Raw genomic sequence first — 13842 nt, forward strand, 5'->3', positions numbered from 1 at the left:
CACCAAGCAGAGGCGGCAGAGCTCTGCCTGCTGCAGCCTCTTCCCCGGGCCAGCCCAGCCCAACTGGGCCCGAGTCTCTGTCTCCCAGGCCAAAGGCAGCCCCACAGGTGCCGGCCCCGCTCTGCCCCTCTGCCTCTTCCATGGGGATCCCTGTGCTTTGCCTTGCAGCGGAATCTCCAGAGCCCTTCGGGCCGTGCGGGGCCCCGCCGCCATCGAAGACAGGGCTGTCCCACGGAGCTGATGCAGCTGCTGATGGACAACCGCGACCTGATGCGGCTGCTCCTTCGCGACAGCCCTCAACCAACCACCAAGATGGCGGCAAAAGAGGGCAGTGACAGGAGACTCCGCACCTCCCCACAGCTCTGACCTCCAGCGTCGCGCTCCAGCTACAGAACCTTACGGGGAACGGGTGACCAGTGCCCAGCCCAGGCACTGCGACGTTCCCCACCTTACAAGTTAGCCACACCCCTGTTGTTGTTCGATTCCCCACCACGTTTCCCCCAAGAAGTTGACCTTTCCCTTAGTGTTCAGTTCTAAACAGTTGAAGCATTGAAGTTTCTTAGCCTTAAGATTCTTACCCCATAGTCTTCTAGTAACGTTGGATTGTAGATTTTAGAAGTAGTCAAGTGAATAAAGTTCACGTTTTCTACACGTTGCTGTGTCATTTTCTTGAGGTTGCACCTGAGACCTGGGGACTCCTTGAGAGATGGCTTTGCATGGCAGCTCCAGACTGCCTGCAATGGAGAGCCCCAGTGCCCCAGCAGGCTTTGCAAGAGCACGGAGGGCAGCGGGAAAGAAGAAGGTGGCCAATATTCACCTGCCTCCACCTTCCAAGGAAGCTTACAGTCAAACCCTGTCTGCCCTTTAGGGGGGACCCTAAAGGCCCCGGCAGGCATCCCCATGGCCCCAGGACGGGGGGCTTGCAGCACTCTGGGGCACCAGGAAAGGAGCAGGATCATCCCTGGAAAGCTGTCTGGAGACAAATCCAGAGACGTCTCCCCTGGCATCCAGGCAAGGGCTGAATACAGGCAGGCAATTAGATCCACAGGCTGCCTGGGCTATGGCACCAATCAGTCCTGCTTCATAGATTTCGGGGGGCAGGGTTATACATATATATATATATATATATACGCATATATGTATATATGTATCCACATCTGTATTTAGTTCTTTGTATTTATCCTGTTGACCCTCAAATAGGATTAGATTTCATTTTCCTACAAAACAAAACATCCGTTTTTTGATTTTTAGGAATCAACCATCTGTGCTCCCACTTTAAATCACTTCTCTCAAACTCATTCTGCATCTTGCTCCTTTCCAGCACCATCAAATACCTCTGTTAAAATACAGAGCATCAGTGGAAGGACGACAATCTTGTTACTTGCTGAAGAAAGTTAACTTGGATGACATACCTGCTTTTAAAAATCCAAGAGGAACAAAACCTACACATCAGCTTTAGAATTTCAAAAGCTGCTTCCTCAACTCTTCCACACCACTTTACTCTTTGGGGACATTCAGCAGCAATACCAAACAAGCACAGAAAAGAAATGGAAGAAGAAATGCAGATAGTCAGCAGCAGACCACCTACCAAAATACATTTTAAATGCAGCTCCAAGTTCTCCAAGAGCAAGTTTGAAGTGTAAATGGAGACACTCACACAAAATTACTACCACTTGGTACTTTTGGCATTTCCTTGGGCTTTCCTCTTCATTTTTTTTTTATCTCTCACCTAAAGCAAGAGAAAAAACCCCAAACAAACACAACCTTTCAGGCAGAGAAAAGATGTGGTTGCTCTTGAAGAAAGCATTTCATTCTGCCTGGAGAAGAAGCTGCTGGGAAAAATATTAGCTTTTAGCAAAATGGCACTGTGCTGTTGCACTTGTTCTAGCACTGGGAGAAAGAACAGGCCCGTCTGTAAGGCTCCTGCAGCTCACCCTGGCTGAGGGTCATTGACCACTGAGCACTGCAGGCATCACTGGCAACAACGATGGTGGAAAATGGGGAGGGAGCAGGATAAATAAATGTTTGCCATTGCCTTAGCCAAAAAAACCCCAGACATCAAAAGCAACCCACCCTCAAAACAAAGCTATGAAAATAGTTTGCCTCTGAATTTAAAGAACTTCAATTAACTCTATGATGTCTGCTTTTGGTTCAGCATTCATCAATCTGAATTTGAATATGCACAGGGTAATGAAAGGTAACTGAAGCTTAAAAATCATGTCTATTGACTTGTGCATAGCCTATACTGAAGCACATTAAAAAGCAGCGTTTTGCTTGAAATCTGCACGGTATTAACTTCATTCAGTCTTACACTCACTAGGTAATTAAATACATGAAGAAATAGATTTTTTTTTTTTTATTAAGAATGCATTATTAATTAGGAAGGCATGGCTTTAGTAGAGTCTGCTGATACCAACATTACTCAGCTAAGTTCAAAGTATGAACACAAGAACTTGATGACAGAAGCAATGTTCATCAGAGCCTCAACAAGAAAGTTGCAGTTCCAAGTTTTTCAGATGTCCTACACTTGCTAAGGCATCTCCAGAAAGAGGAGTCAACTGAAAATAGCACAGGAAATTTGAAACCCATTTCTATATTTTTCTTTTTTTTCCTGAACTTTCTTGTGGGCAACAGAAAACTCCTAATATGTGGAATGCAATGTAGTTTTTATGCCAGAGTCATGAGTCATCCCCTCAGTTCCAACCTGATCCAATGCTCACTTGAATCTTGGAAAGGCTCAAATCAGCAAGATGAAATTAAAATTGTATTCATGAAAGGAGCTCTTTACTCTCCATTCCCCTCCCTCCCCCAAATACATCAGCACCAAGTGAGAAAGGCTCGATTTGAAAGATAATTATTACACAATTAAACTTGGACATAGCTAGTTTGCTACAAGTTCCAGCAGACAGACAAACAAGAGCAGAATCAGAGGTTATCAACCTCAATAGAAATTCCAGCTCATGCTTTCCCCAAAAGCCTCATTTAATTTATCCAGGATTAAAAAATAAAAGAGAAATGAAAAAAAAATCACATAAAAGCATTTCACATAGTATATAGTGAAATACTATCATTTCCACCTGAAATATTCATCATCATTATTATGTTTTTCCATAGTAAATTACAAAGTCTCCTGCACCCATCTTCCCAATATCTCATTCTAAGTGCTTGCTACTTTAATCCCTTAGGAAGCAAAAGGAGCCTCAGGTGTCTCTGGATCAACAGAAACTAAACAACACAGCTTGACAAAGTATATTAAATTGTCAATCAACTCAATAAAGAACTCCCACTCCAGAGATAGCTATCACCAGCTGATGAATTTGGCTAGGGCAGGTTTAGTGAAGAAAAACTAGGTCTTTATTACCAAATCAGTTAGGAGTTGTTCTACCGTACTGCCCGTAGGATGGGAGTATAAACACCATATTCTTCACAGCCTCATCCACAAAGAATTCCACCTTCAAATTAAGGCTGCTTTGGAGTTGGACCAAACCAATGAAAACTCACTCATCAAACACAGTGATGGCAGCATGCTCAGTCTTTGCAATACAAAACTGGCAACTAACAGCACATTCCTGATCACATCTCCAAGGCTGAGTGTACAGAACTGCAGTGGTGGCCAGGCCCTCGCTGACTGCCAAACCTCCAGCCATCATCCCTTCCTCTCACAGCGACAGGGCAGAAAATAACAACAGCAGAAACTAGAAAGCTTAAGCTAAAATCACAAAGGTCATTGATGAAACAGACTGGAGTGCTTTAGAAACTAGCACGCAGATTTAGCTGAAAACAAATCTTATTGATCACCAATTACAATGAATACTTAATTCTATCATTCTGCATTATTATTAGACAGTCAGAGACAGCCAAGCTGACCTCAAGCATGCTGAAGCATCGGGGCCAAGCAGTGCACATCTTCCCAGGAGCTGATTTACCCATCGTTCTCAAGTGAATTCACCTGCACACAGCCCCACCGTACAACTGCTAGGCTGCAAAATAAAAAAATAGCTCTGCTTAAGAGTCAAACCCCAGGACATAGACCATATGAAAGGAAGAATGAAACCTGCAGCATTTGGTTGACCTTCAATGCCCTGAGAAGATGACAAATTCCCCAAGATGAACAAGTGCCCAAAATACAAAGCAAAGGACTGACTTTTAGGGATCAAATGTTAAATAGGCCTGCGAAATTGGAGTTGTTAGGTTGCACATGAAAGAAGGGAAAAAAGAAAAAACCACCCCAACCCTCAACTGCAATTTTACATCCCTCTTGGAAAATTTGCTTTAATAAGAGAGAGGAATGGATACAATCTTCCCCTCACCTGGAGATTTTAATCAATTCAAGCCATTTCAAATCTGGCAAGAAAGCCCTACCACAGTCCCCATCAAACAACATTGCCTTTCATTTTTGCTTCTCATGACTACTTCAGAGCAGTCTAAATAACAGCAAAGAAGGAAATTCAAGTTGCAATTCAAACACTAAGCTCTGGAATCCCACATTGCCTTCAAACACCTGCATGAAACACTAACTTCATGCTCTATGCTCCCTGCTTTCTTCTAGTTTACTGCACAGTGCATTATTTACATAAAACAGAATTTCTTCTGTGGGAAAGGCTTGCATGGTACTTCAAAGCCTGAATAAATCAGGGACTGCAGCTTGAACTAACAAAAAAATCATCCAAAAAATTCCTTTCAATATCTGCATTGTATTACCTTATCATGCTACCTGTCTAGCTGAGTTATTCAGGTATCCACACCAGAAATGACAGACAATGTCTCTCTATGATGATGTGATGTTACTTCAAATGAAAAAAAACAATAAATAAAAATCACAGATTAATTTCCCATACAAATGATGACTCACTACTCCCAAATCCTTCCTTATAGCAGGATGCTCACTTCAGTCTGGAAGTCTTCATGTTGCAGCCTGCAGGAATCAGCTTATTTCCTGTCAAGGGCTGGAAAGCCTTACAGGAACTGGTTTTGGTTGAAGAACTTCTCCAAGGTGCTTACCTGTGGGACTTATCCAGGTAAGGGATGTTAGCTCCCTCTTCTTTGAGGTTCAGTGTCCAACCACTCCTACTGCTGGTAAGAAGAACAGAAGAAACATCTGCCCATAGCAAGGACTGCACTGGTGGGCAAAGTCCAAATTCCATCCTTCAGGGAAAAAGAAACAAAGACTGAGGAATTCATGTCTGTTCAAAATTTCATCCTTGACTACTGAAAGCATTGGAAGCACATGTGTATGTTTAAAAATGGAATTGTCCTCATTTAAGAATAAAAATAATTTCATCCCATCACCATTTTTCTTGGTCCAATCCTGAACTGCAGATCCAAACAGCTGAGAAAGCATGGAATAGTCTGCTGGACAGCATTAAAATGAGCAACTCCTGTATCTTCCTAAGATAAGAACACAAATCACAAAGAAAGGCACTCTGAGAAAAAATTTCTTAGAGGAAGACCTCAATTATTTTCCAGCAAGGCAGGTAATATGCATTTGGCTATTTGTTAGAAAAAAAACCAAAAAACAAACCTGTTTTTATACAAGATTTTACTCATATATTAACTATCACATATTTTGCAAAACAAAAAGAGACCACAGCAAAGTAAAATCCCAATTTTTTCCTATATTTAAGCTGTGATAGTATGTCTGAAATGGGAATCCAGAGCCTCACCAGATTAATATCACCACTTGGACCAGAGAATTTGCCATATCCACTTCTTCTGGTTTCGTTCAGTTGGAGCTTCTGTTTGTACAGTGATGATGGCTCTTGAACATTCTGGGATTTAAAGTAGTCCCTGAAGAGATGGCTGACAAAAATATGATGTTACTTTCAAGATGCTTTTTAATTATTTCTACCCTCATCCAGAACCTTCTGAGGAGACTTGAAGAATTTTGAGGAATTTTTCTTAGATTTTGTGGAAACTTGTGGAGGTTTTGTGTGATTTTTGTGTGATTTTGTGGGATATTGAGGCGATTTAGGGATCTTGAGGGATTTTTCATGTATTTTGTGGGAATTTGTGGAGATTTGGTGGGATATTTTTCTAGAATTTTGGGGTATTTTGAAAAGATTTAGGGAATTTTGTGGTGTTTTTTCTTGAATTTTGTGGGAAACTGTGCTGATTTTATGGGGCGTTTCTGGAATTTGGTCGAGTTTTCAGAAGTGTTAGGGATTTTTATGGGATGTTCTGGGAATTGGTGGAGATTTTGTGGGACATTCCTGTGAATTGGTAGGGTTTTGAAATGATTTTGGGAGTTTTGTGGGACTTCTCTGGAATTTGGTGGGGTTTTTCTGGAATTGTGTGGGATTCTGAGGAGACTTGAAGAATTTTGAGGAATTTGTTTTAGATTTTGTGGGAATTTGTGAAGATTCTGTGGGATTTTTCTGGAATTTGGTGGGCCTTTTCCAGGACGTTGTGTGGTTTTGAGGAGACTTGAAGAATTTTGAGGAATTTTTCTTAGATTTTGTGGAAACTTGTGGAGGTTTTGTGGGATTTTTGTGTGATTTTGTGGGATATTGAGGCGATTTCGGGATCTTGAGGGATTTTTCATGTATTCTGTGGGAATTTGTGGTGATTTGGTGGGATATTTTTTTATAATTTGGTCGTGTTTTGAGAAGATTTAGGGAATTATGTGTGATTTTTCTTGGAATTTTGTTGGATATTGAGGAGATTTTGTGGGTGGTTTGTGGAACTTTGAGGGACTTTTCTGGAACTTGGTGAGATTCTGTAGAGAACTGACAAATTATCAGGGATTTTTCATGTATTCTGTGGGAATTTGTGGAGATTTGGTGGGATTTTTGTGGATTTTGGCAGTGTTTTGAGAAGATTTAGGGAATTTTGTGAGACTTTTCTGGGATTTTGTTGGGTATTGAGGACATTTTGTGGGATGTTTCGGGAATTTGGTGGGCCTTTCAAGAATTTTGTGGTATTTTGAAAAGATTTAGGGAATTTTGTGGTGTTTTTTCTTGAATTTTGTGGGAAACTGTGCTGATTTTATGGGGCGTTTCTGGAATTTGGTCGAGTTTTCAGAAGATTTAGGGATTTTTGTGAGATTTTTGTGGGATGTTCTGGGAATTGGTGGAGATTGTGTGGGACATTCCTGTGAATTGGTAGGGTTTTGAAATGATTTAGGGAGTTTTGTGGGACTTCTCTGGAATTTGGTGGGGTTTTTTATGGAATTGTGTGGGATTCTGAGGAGACTTGAAGAATTTTGAGGAACTTGTTTTAGATTTTGTGGGAATTTGTGAGATTCTGTGGTATTTTACTGGAATTTGGTGGTTTTTTTCAAGGACTTTGTGTAGTTTTGCGGAGACTTGAAGAATTTTTAGTAATTTTTCTTAGATTTTGTGGAAACTTGTGGAGGTTTTGTGTGATTTTTGTGTGATTTTGTGGGATATTGAGGCGATTTAGGGATCTTGAGGGATTTTTCATGTATTTTGTGGGAATTTGTGGAGATTTGGTGGGATATTTTTCTAGAATTTGGTCGTGTTTTGAGAAGATTTAGGGAATTTTGTGGTGTTTTTTCTTGAATTTTGTGGGAAACTGTGCTGATTTTATTGGGCGTTTCTGGAATTTGGTCAAGTTTTCAGAAGATTTAGGGAATTTTGTGAGATTTTTCCTGGAATTTTGTTGGATATTAGGAAGATTTTGTGGGATGCTTGTGGAACTTTGAGGGACTTTTCTGGAATTTGGTGAGATTCTGTAGAGAACTGACGAATTATCAGGGATTTTTCATGTATTCTGTGGGAATTTGTGGAGATTCTGTGGGATTTTTGTGGATTTTGGTTATGTTTTGAGAATATTTAGGGAATTTTGTGTGATTTTTCTGGGATTTCGTTGGGTATTGAGGACATTTTGTGGGATGTTTCTGGAATTTGGTGGGGCTTTTCAAGAATTTTGTGGTATTTTGAAAAGATTTAGGGAATTTTGTGGTGTTTTTTCTTGAATTTTGTGGGAAACTGCTGATTTTATGGGGCGTTTCTGGAATTTGGTCGAGTTTTCAGAAGATTTAGGGATTTTTGTGAGATTTTTGTGGGATGTTCTGGGAATTGGTGGAGATTTTGTGGGACATTCCTGTGAATTGATAGGGTTTTGAAATGATTGAGGGAGTTTTGTGGGACTTCTCTGGAATATTGTGTGTTTTTTCTGGAATTGTGTGGTTTTGAGGAGACTTGAAGAATTTTGAGGAATTTTTCTTAGATTTTGTGGAAACTTGTGGAGGTTTTGGGTGATTTTTTTGTGATTTTGTGGGATATTGAGGCGATTTAGGGATCTTGAGGGATTTCTCATGTATTTTGTGGGAATTTGTGGAGATTTGGTGGGATATTTTTCTAGAATTTGGTCGTGTTTTGAGAAGATTGAGGGAATTTTGTGGGATTTTTCTTGGAATTTTGTTGGATATTGAGGAGATTTTGTGGGTGGTGTGTGGAACTTTGAGGGACTTTTCTGGAATTTGGTGAGATTCTGTAGAGAACTGACTAATTATCAGGGATTTTTCATGTATTCTGTGGGAATTTGTGGAGATTTGGTGGGATTTTTGTGGATTTTGGCCGTGTTTTGAGAAGATTTAGGGAATTTTGTGGGACTTTTCTGGGATTTGGTTGGGTATTGAGGACATTTTGTGGGATGTTTCTGGAATTTGGTGGGGCTTTTCAAGAATTTGGTGGTATTTTGAAAAGATTTAGGGAATTTTGTGGTGTTTTTTCTTGAATTTTGTGGGAAACTGTGCTGATTTTATGGGGCATTTCTGGAATTTGGTCGAGTTTTCAGATGTGTTAGGGATTTTTTTGAGATTTTTGTGGGATGTTCTGGGAATTGGTGGAGATTTTGTGGGACATTCCTGTGAATTGGTAGGGTTTTGAAATGATTTAGGGAGTTTTGTGGGACTTCTCTGGAGTTTGGTGGGGTTTTTTCTGGAATTGTGTGGGATTCTGAGGAGACTTGAAGAATTTTGAGGAACTTGTTTTATATTTTGTGGGAATTTGTGAGATTCTGTGGTATTTTACTGGAATTTGGTGGGCCTTTTCAAGGACTTTGTGTGGTTTTGAGGAGACTTGAAGACTTTTGAGGAATTTTTCTTAGATTTTGTGGAAACTTGTGGATGTTCTGTGTGATTTTTGTGTGATTTTGTGGGATATTGAGGCGATTTATGGATCTTGAGGGATTTCTCATGTATTTTGTGGGAATTTGTGGAGATTTGGTGGGATATTTTTCTAGAATTTGGTCGTGTTTTGAGAAGATTTAGGGAATTTTGTGGTGTTTTTTCTTGAATTTTGTGGGAAACTGTGCTGATTTTATGGGGCGTTTCTGGAATTTGGTCAAGTTTTCAGAAGATTTAGGGAATTTTGTTGGATTTTTCCTGGAATTTTGTTGGATACTGGGGAGATTTTGTGGGATGTTTGTGGAACTTTGAGGGACTTTTCTGGAATTTGGTGAGATTCTGTAGAGAACTGACGAATTATCAGGGATTTTTCATGTATTCTGTAAGAATTTGTGGAGATTCGGTGGGATTTTTGTGGATTTTGGCCGTGTTTTGAGACGATTTAGGGAATTTTGTGGGATTTTTCCTGGAATTTTATTGGATATTGGGGAGATTTTGTGGGATGTTTCTGGAATTTGGTGGGGCTTTTCAAGAATTTTGTGGTATTTTGAAAAGATTTAGGGAATTTTGTGGTGTTTTTTCTTGAATTTTGTGGGAAACTGTACTGTTTTTATGGGGTGTTTCTGGAATTTGGTCGAGTTTTCAGAAGATTTAGGGATTTTTGTGAGATTTCTGTGGGATGTTCTGGGAATTGGTGGAGATTTTGTGGGACATTCCTGTGAATTGGTAGGGTTTTGAAATGATTTAGGGAGTTTTGTGGGACTTCTCTGGAATTTTGTGGGTTTTTTCTGGAATTATGTGGTTTTGAGGAGACTTGAAGAATTTTGAGGAATTTTTCTTAGATTTTGTGGAAACTTGTGGAGGTTTTGTGTGATTTTTGTGTGATTTTGTGGGATATTGAGGCGATTTAGGGATCTTGAGGGATTTTTCATGTATTTTGTGGGAATTTGTGGAGATTTGGGGGGATATTTTTCTAGAATTTGGTCGTGTTTTGAGAAGATTTAGGGAATTTTGTGTGATTTTTCTTGAATTTTGTGGGATATTGAGGAGATTTTGTGGGATGTTTGTGGAACTTTGAGGGACTTTTTAGGAATTTGGTGAGATTCTGTAGAGAACTGACCAATTATCAGGGATTTTTCATGTATTCTGTGGGAATTTGTGGAGATTTGGTGGGATTTTTGTGCATTTTGGCCGTGTTTTGAGTTCCCTCAAAACCACACATAGTCCTTGAAAAGGTCCACCAAATTCCAGAAAAATCCCACCAAATCTCCACAAAATCCCACAAAATACATGATAAATCCCTCCAGATCCCTAAATCGCCTCAATATCCCACAAAATCCCACAAAAATCACACAAAAACTCCACAAGTTTCCACAAAATCTAAGAAAAATTCCTCAAAATTCTTCAAGTCTTTTCAGAATCCCACACAATTTCAGAAAAAACACACAAAATTCCAGAGAAGTCCCACAAAACTCCCTAAATCATTTCAAAACCCTACCAATTCACAGGAATGTCCCACAAAATCTCTACCAATTCCCAGAACATCCCATAAAAATCCCTAAATCTTCTGAAAACTCGACCAAATTCCAGAAACGCCCCATAAAATCAGCACAGTTTCCCACAAAATTCAAGAAAAAACACCACAAAATTCCCTAAATCTTTTCAAAATACAAAAAAATTCTTGAAAAGCGCCACCAAATTAGAGAAATATCCCACAAAATCTCCCCAATATCCAAAAAAATTCAAGGAAAAATCCCACAAAATTCCTTAAATCGTCTCAAAACACGGCCAAAATCCACAAAAATCTCACCAAATCTCCACAAATTCCCACAGAATACATGAAAAATCCCTGATAATTTGTCAGTTCTCTACAGAATCTCACCAAATTCCAGAAAAGTCCCTCAAAGTTCCACAAACATCCCACAAAATCTCCTCAATATCCAACAAAATTCCAGGAAAAATCTCACACAATTCCCTAAATCTTCTCAAAACACGACCAAATTCTAGAAAAATATCCCACTAAATCTCCACAAATTCCCACAAAATACATGAAAAATCCCTCAAGATCCCTAAATCGCCTCAATATCCCACAAAATTCCACAAAAATCCCACAAAACCTCCACAAGTTTCCACAAAATCTAAGAAAAATTCCTCAAAATTCTTCAAGTCTCCTCAAAACCACACAATTCCAGAATAACCCCACGAAATTCCAGAGAAGTCCCACAAAACTCCCTAAATTATTTCAAAACCCTACCAATTCACAGGAATGTCCCACAAAATCTCCACCAATTCCCAGAACATCCCACAAAAATCTCACAAAAATCCCTAAATCTTCTGAAAACTCGACCAAATTCCAGAAACACCCCATAAAATCAGCACAGTTTCCCACAAAATTCAAGAAAAAACACCACAAAATTCCCTAAATCTTTTCAAAATACCACAAAATTCTTGAAAAGCCCCACCAAATTCCAGAAACATCCCACAAAATCTCATCAATACCCAACAAAATCCCAGAAAAATCACACAAAATTCCCTAAATCTTCTCAAAACACGGCCAAATTCCAGAAAAATACCACCAAATCTCCACAAATTCCCACAGAATACATGAAAAATCCCTGATAATTCGTCAGTTCTCTACAGAATCTCACCAAATTCCAGAAAAGTCCCTCAAAGTTCCACAAACATCCCACAATATCTCTCCAGTATCCAATAAAATTCCAGGAAAAATCCCACAAAATTCCCTAAATCTTCTCAAAACACGACCAAATTCTAGAAAAATATCCCACCAAATCTCCACAAATTCCCACAGAATACATGAAAAATCCCTGATAATTCGTCAGTTCTCTACAGAATCTCACCAAATACCAGAAAAGTACCCCAAAGTTCCACAAGCATCCCACAAAATCTCCCTAATATCCAACAAAATTCCAGGAAAAATCTCACACAATTCCATAAATCTTCTGAAAACTTGACCAAATTCCAGAAACGCCCCATAAAATCAGCACAGTTTCCCACAAAATTCAAGCAAAAACAACACAAAATTCCCTAAATCTTTTCAAAACTCTACCAAATTCCAGAAAAATCCCACCAAATCTCCACAAATTCCCACAGAATACATGAAAAATCCCTGATAATTCGTCAGTTCTCTACAGAATCTCACCAAATTCCAGAAAAGTCCCTCAAAGTTCCACAAAACACCCACAAAATCTCCCCAGTATCCAACAAAATTCCAGGAAAAATCCCACAAAATTCCCTAAATCTTCTCAAAACACGACCAAATTCTAGAAAAATATCCCACCAAATCTCCACAAATTCCCACAAAATACATGAAAAATCCCTCAAGATCCCTAAATCGCCTCAATATCCCACAAAATCACACAAAAATCACACAAAACATCCACAAGTTTCCACAAAATCTAAGAAAAATTCCTCAAAATTCTTCAAGTCTCCTCAGAATCCCACACAATTCCAGAAAAAACACACAAAATTCCAGAGAAGTCCCACAAAACTCCCTCAATCATTTCAAAACCCTACCAATTCACAGGAATGTCCCACAAAATCTCCACCAATTCCCAGAACATCCCACAAAAATCTCACAAAAATCCCCTAAATCTTCTGAAAACTCGACCAAATTCCAGAAACGCCCCATAAAATCAGCACAGTTTCCCACAAAATTCAAGAAAAAACACCACAAAATTCTCTAAATCTTTTCAAAATACCACAAAATTCTTGAAAAGCCCCACCAAATTCCAGAAACATCCCACAAAATGTCCTCAATATCCAACCAAATCCCAGAAAAGTCCCACAAAATTCCCTAAATCTTCTCAAAACTCTACCAAATTCCAGAAAAATCCCACCAAATCTCCACAAATTCCCACAGAATACATGAAAAATCCCTGATAATTCGTCAGTTCTCTACAGAATCTCACCAAATTCCAGAAAAGTCCCTCAAAGTTCCAAAAACATCCCACAGAATCTCCTCAATATCCAACAAAATTCAAGAAAAATCCCACAATATTCTCTAAATCTTCTCAAAACATGGCCAAAATCCTCAAAAATCCCACCGAATCTCCACAAATTCCCAGAGAATACATGAAAAATACCTGATAATTCGTCAGTTCTCTACAGAATCTCACCAAATTCCAGAAAAGTCCCTCAAAGTTCCACAAACATCCCACAATATCTCCCCAGTATCCAATAAAATTCCAGGAAAAATCCCACAAAATTCCCTAAATCTTCTCAAAACACGGCCAAAATCCACAAAAATCCCGCCGCATCTCCACAAATTCCCACAGAATACATGAAAAATCCCTGATAATTCGTCAGTTCCTACAGAATCTCACCAAATTCCAGAAAAGTAACTCAAAGTTCCAAAAGCATCCCACAAAATCTCCCTAACATCCAACAAAATTCCAGGAAAAATCTCACAAAATTCCCTAAATCTTCTGAAAACTTGACCAAATTCCAGAAACGCCCCATAAAATCAGCAGTTTCCCACAAAATTCAAGAAAAAACAACACAAAATTCCCTAAATCTTCTCAAAACTCTACCAAATTCCAGAAAAATCCCACCAAATCTCCACAAATTCCCACAAAATACATGAAAAATCCCTGATAATTCGTCAGTTCTCTACAGAATCTCACCAAATTCCAGAAAAGTCCCTCAAAGTTCCACAAACATCCCGCAAAAATCTCGCAAAAATCCCTAACACTTCTGAAAACTCGACCAAATTCCAGAAACGCCCCATAAAA

Source organism: Cyanistes caeruleus, chromosome 6 (assembly GCF_971803275.1).
Source record: "Cyanistes caeruleus chromosome 6, bCyaCae1.hap1.1, whole genome shotgun sequence".
Classification (NCBI taxonomy): Eukaryota; Metazoa; Chordata; class Aves; order Passeriformes; family Paridae; genus Cyanistes; species Cyanistes caeruleus.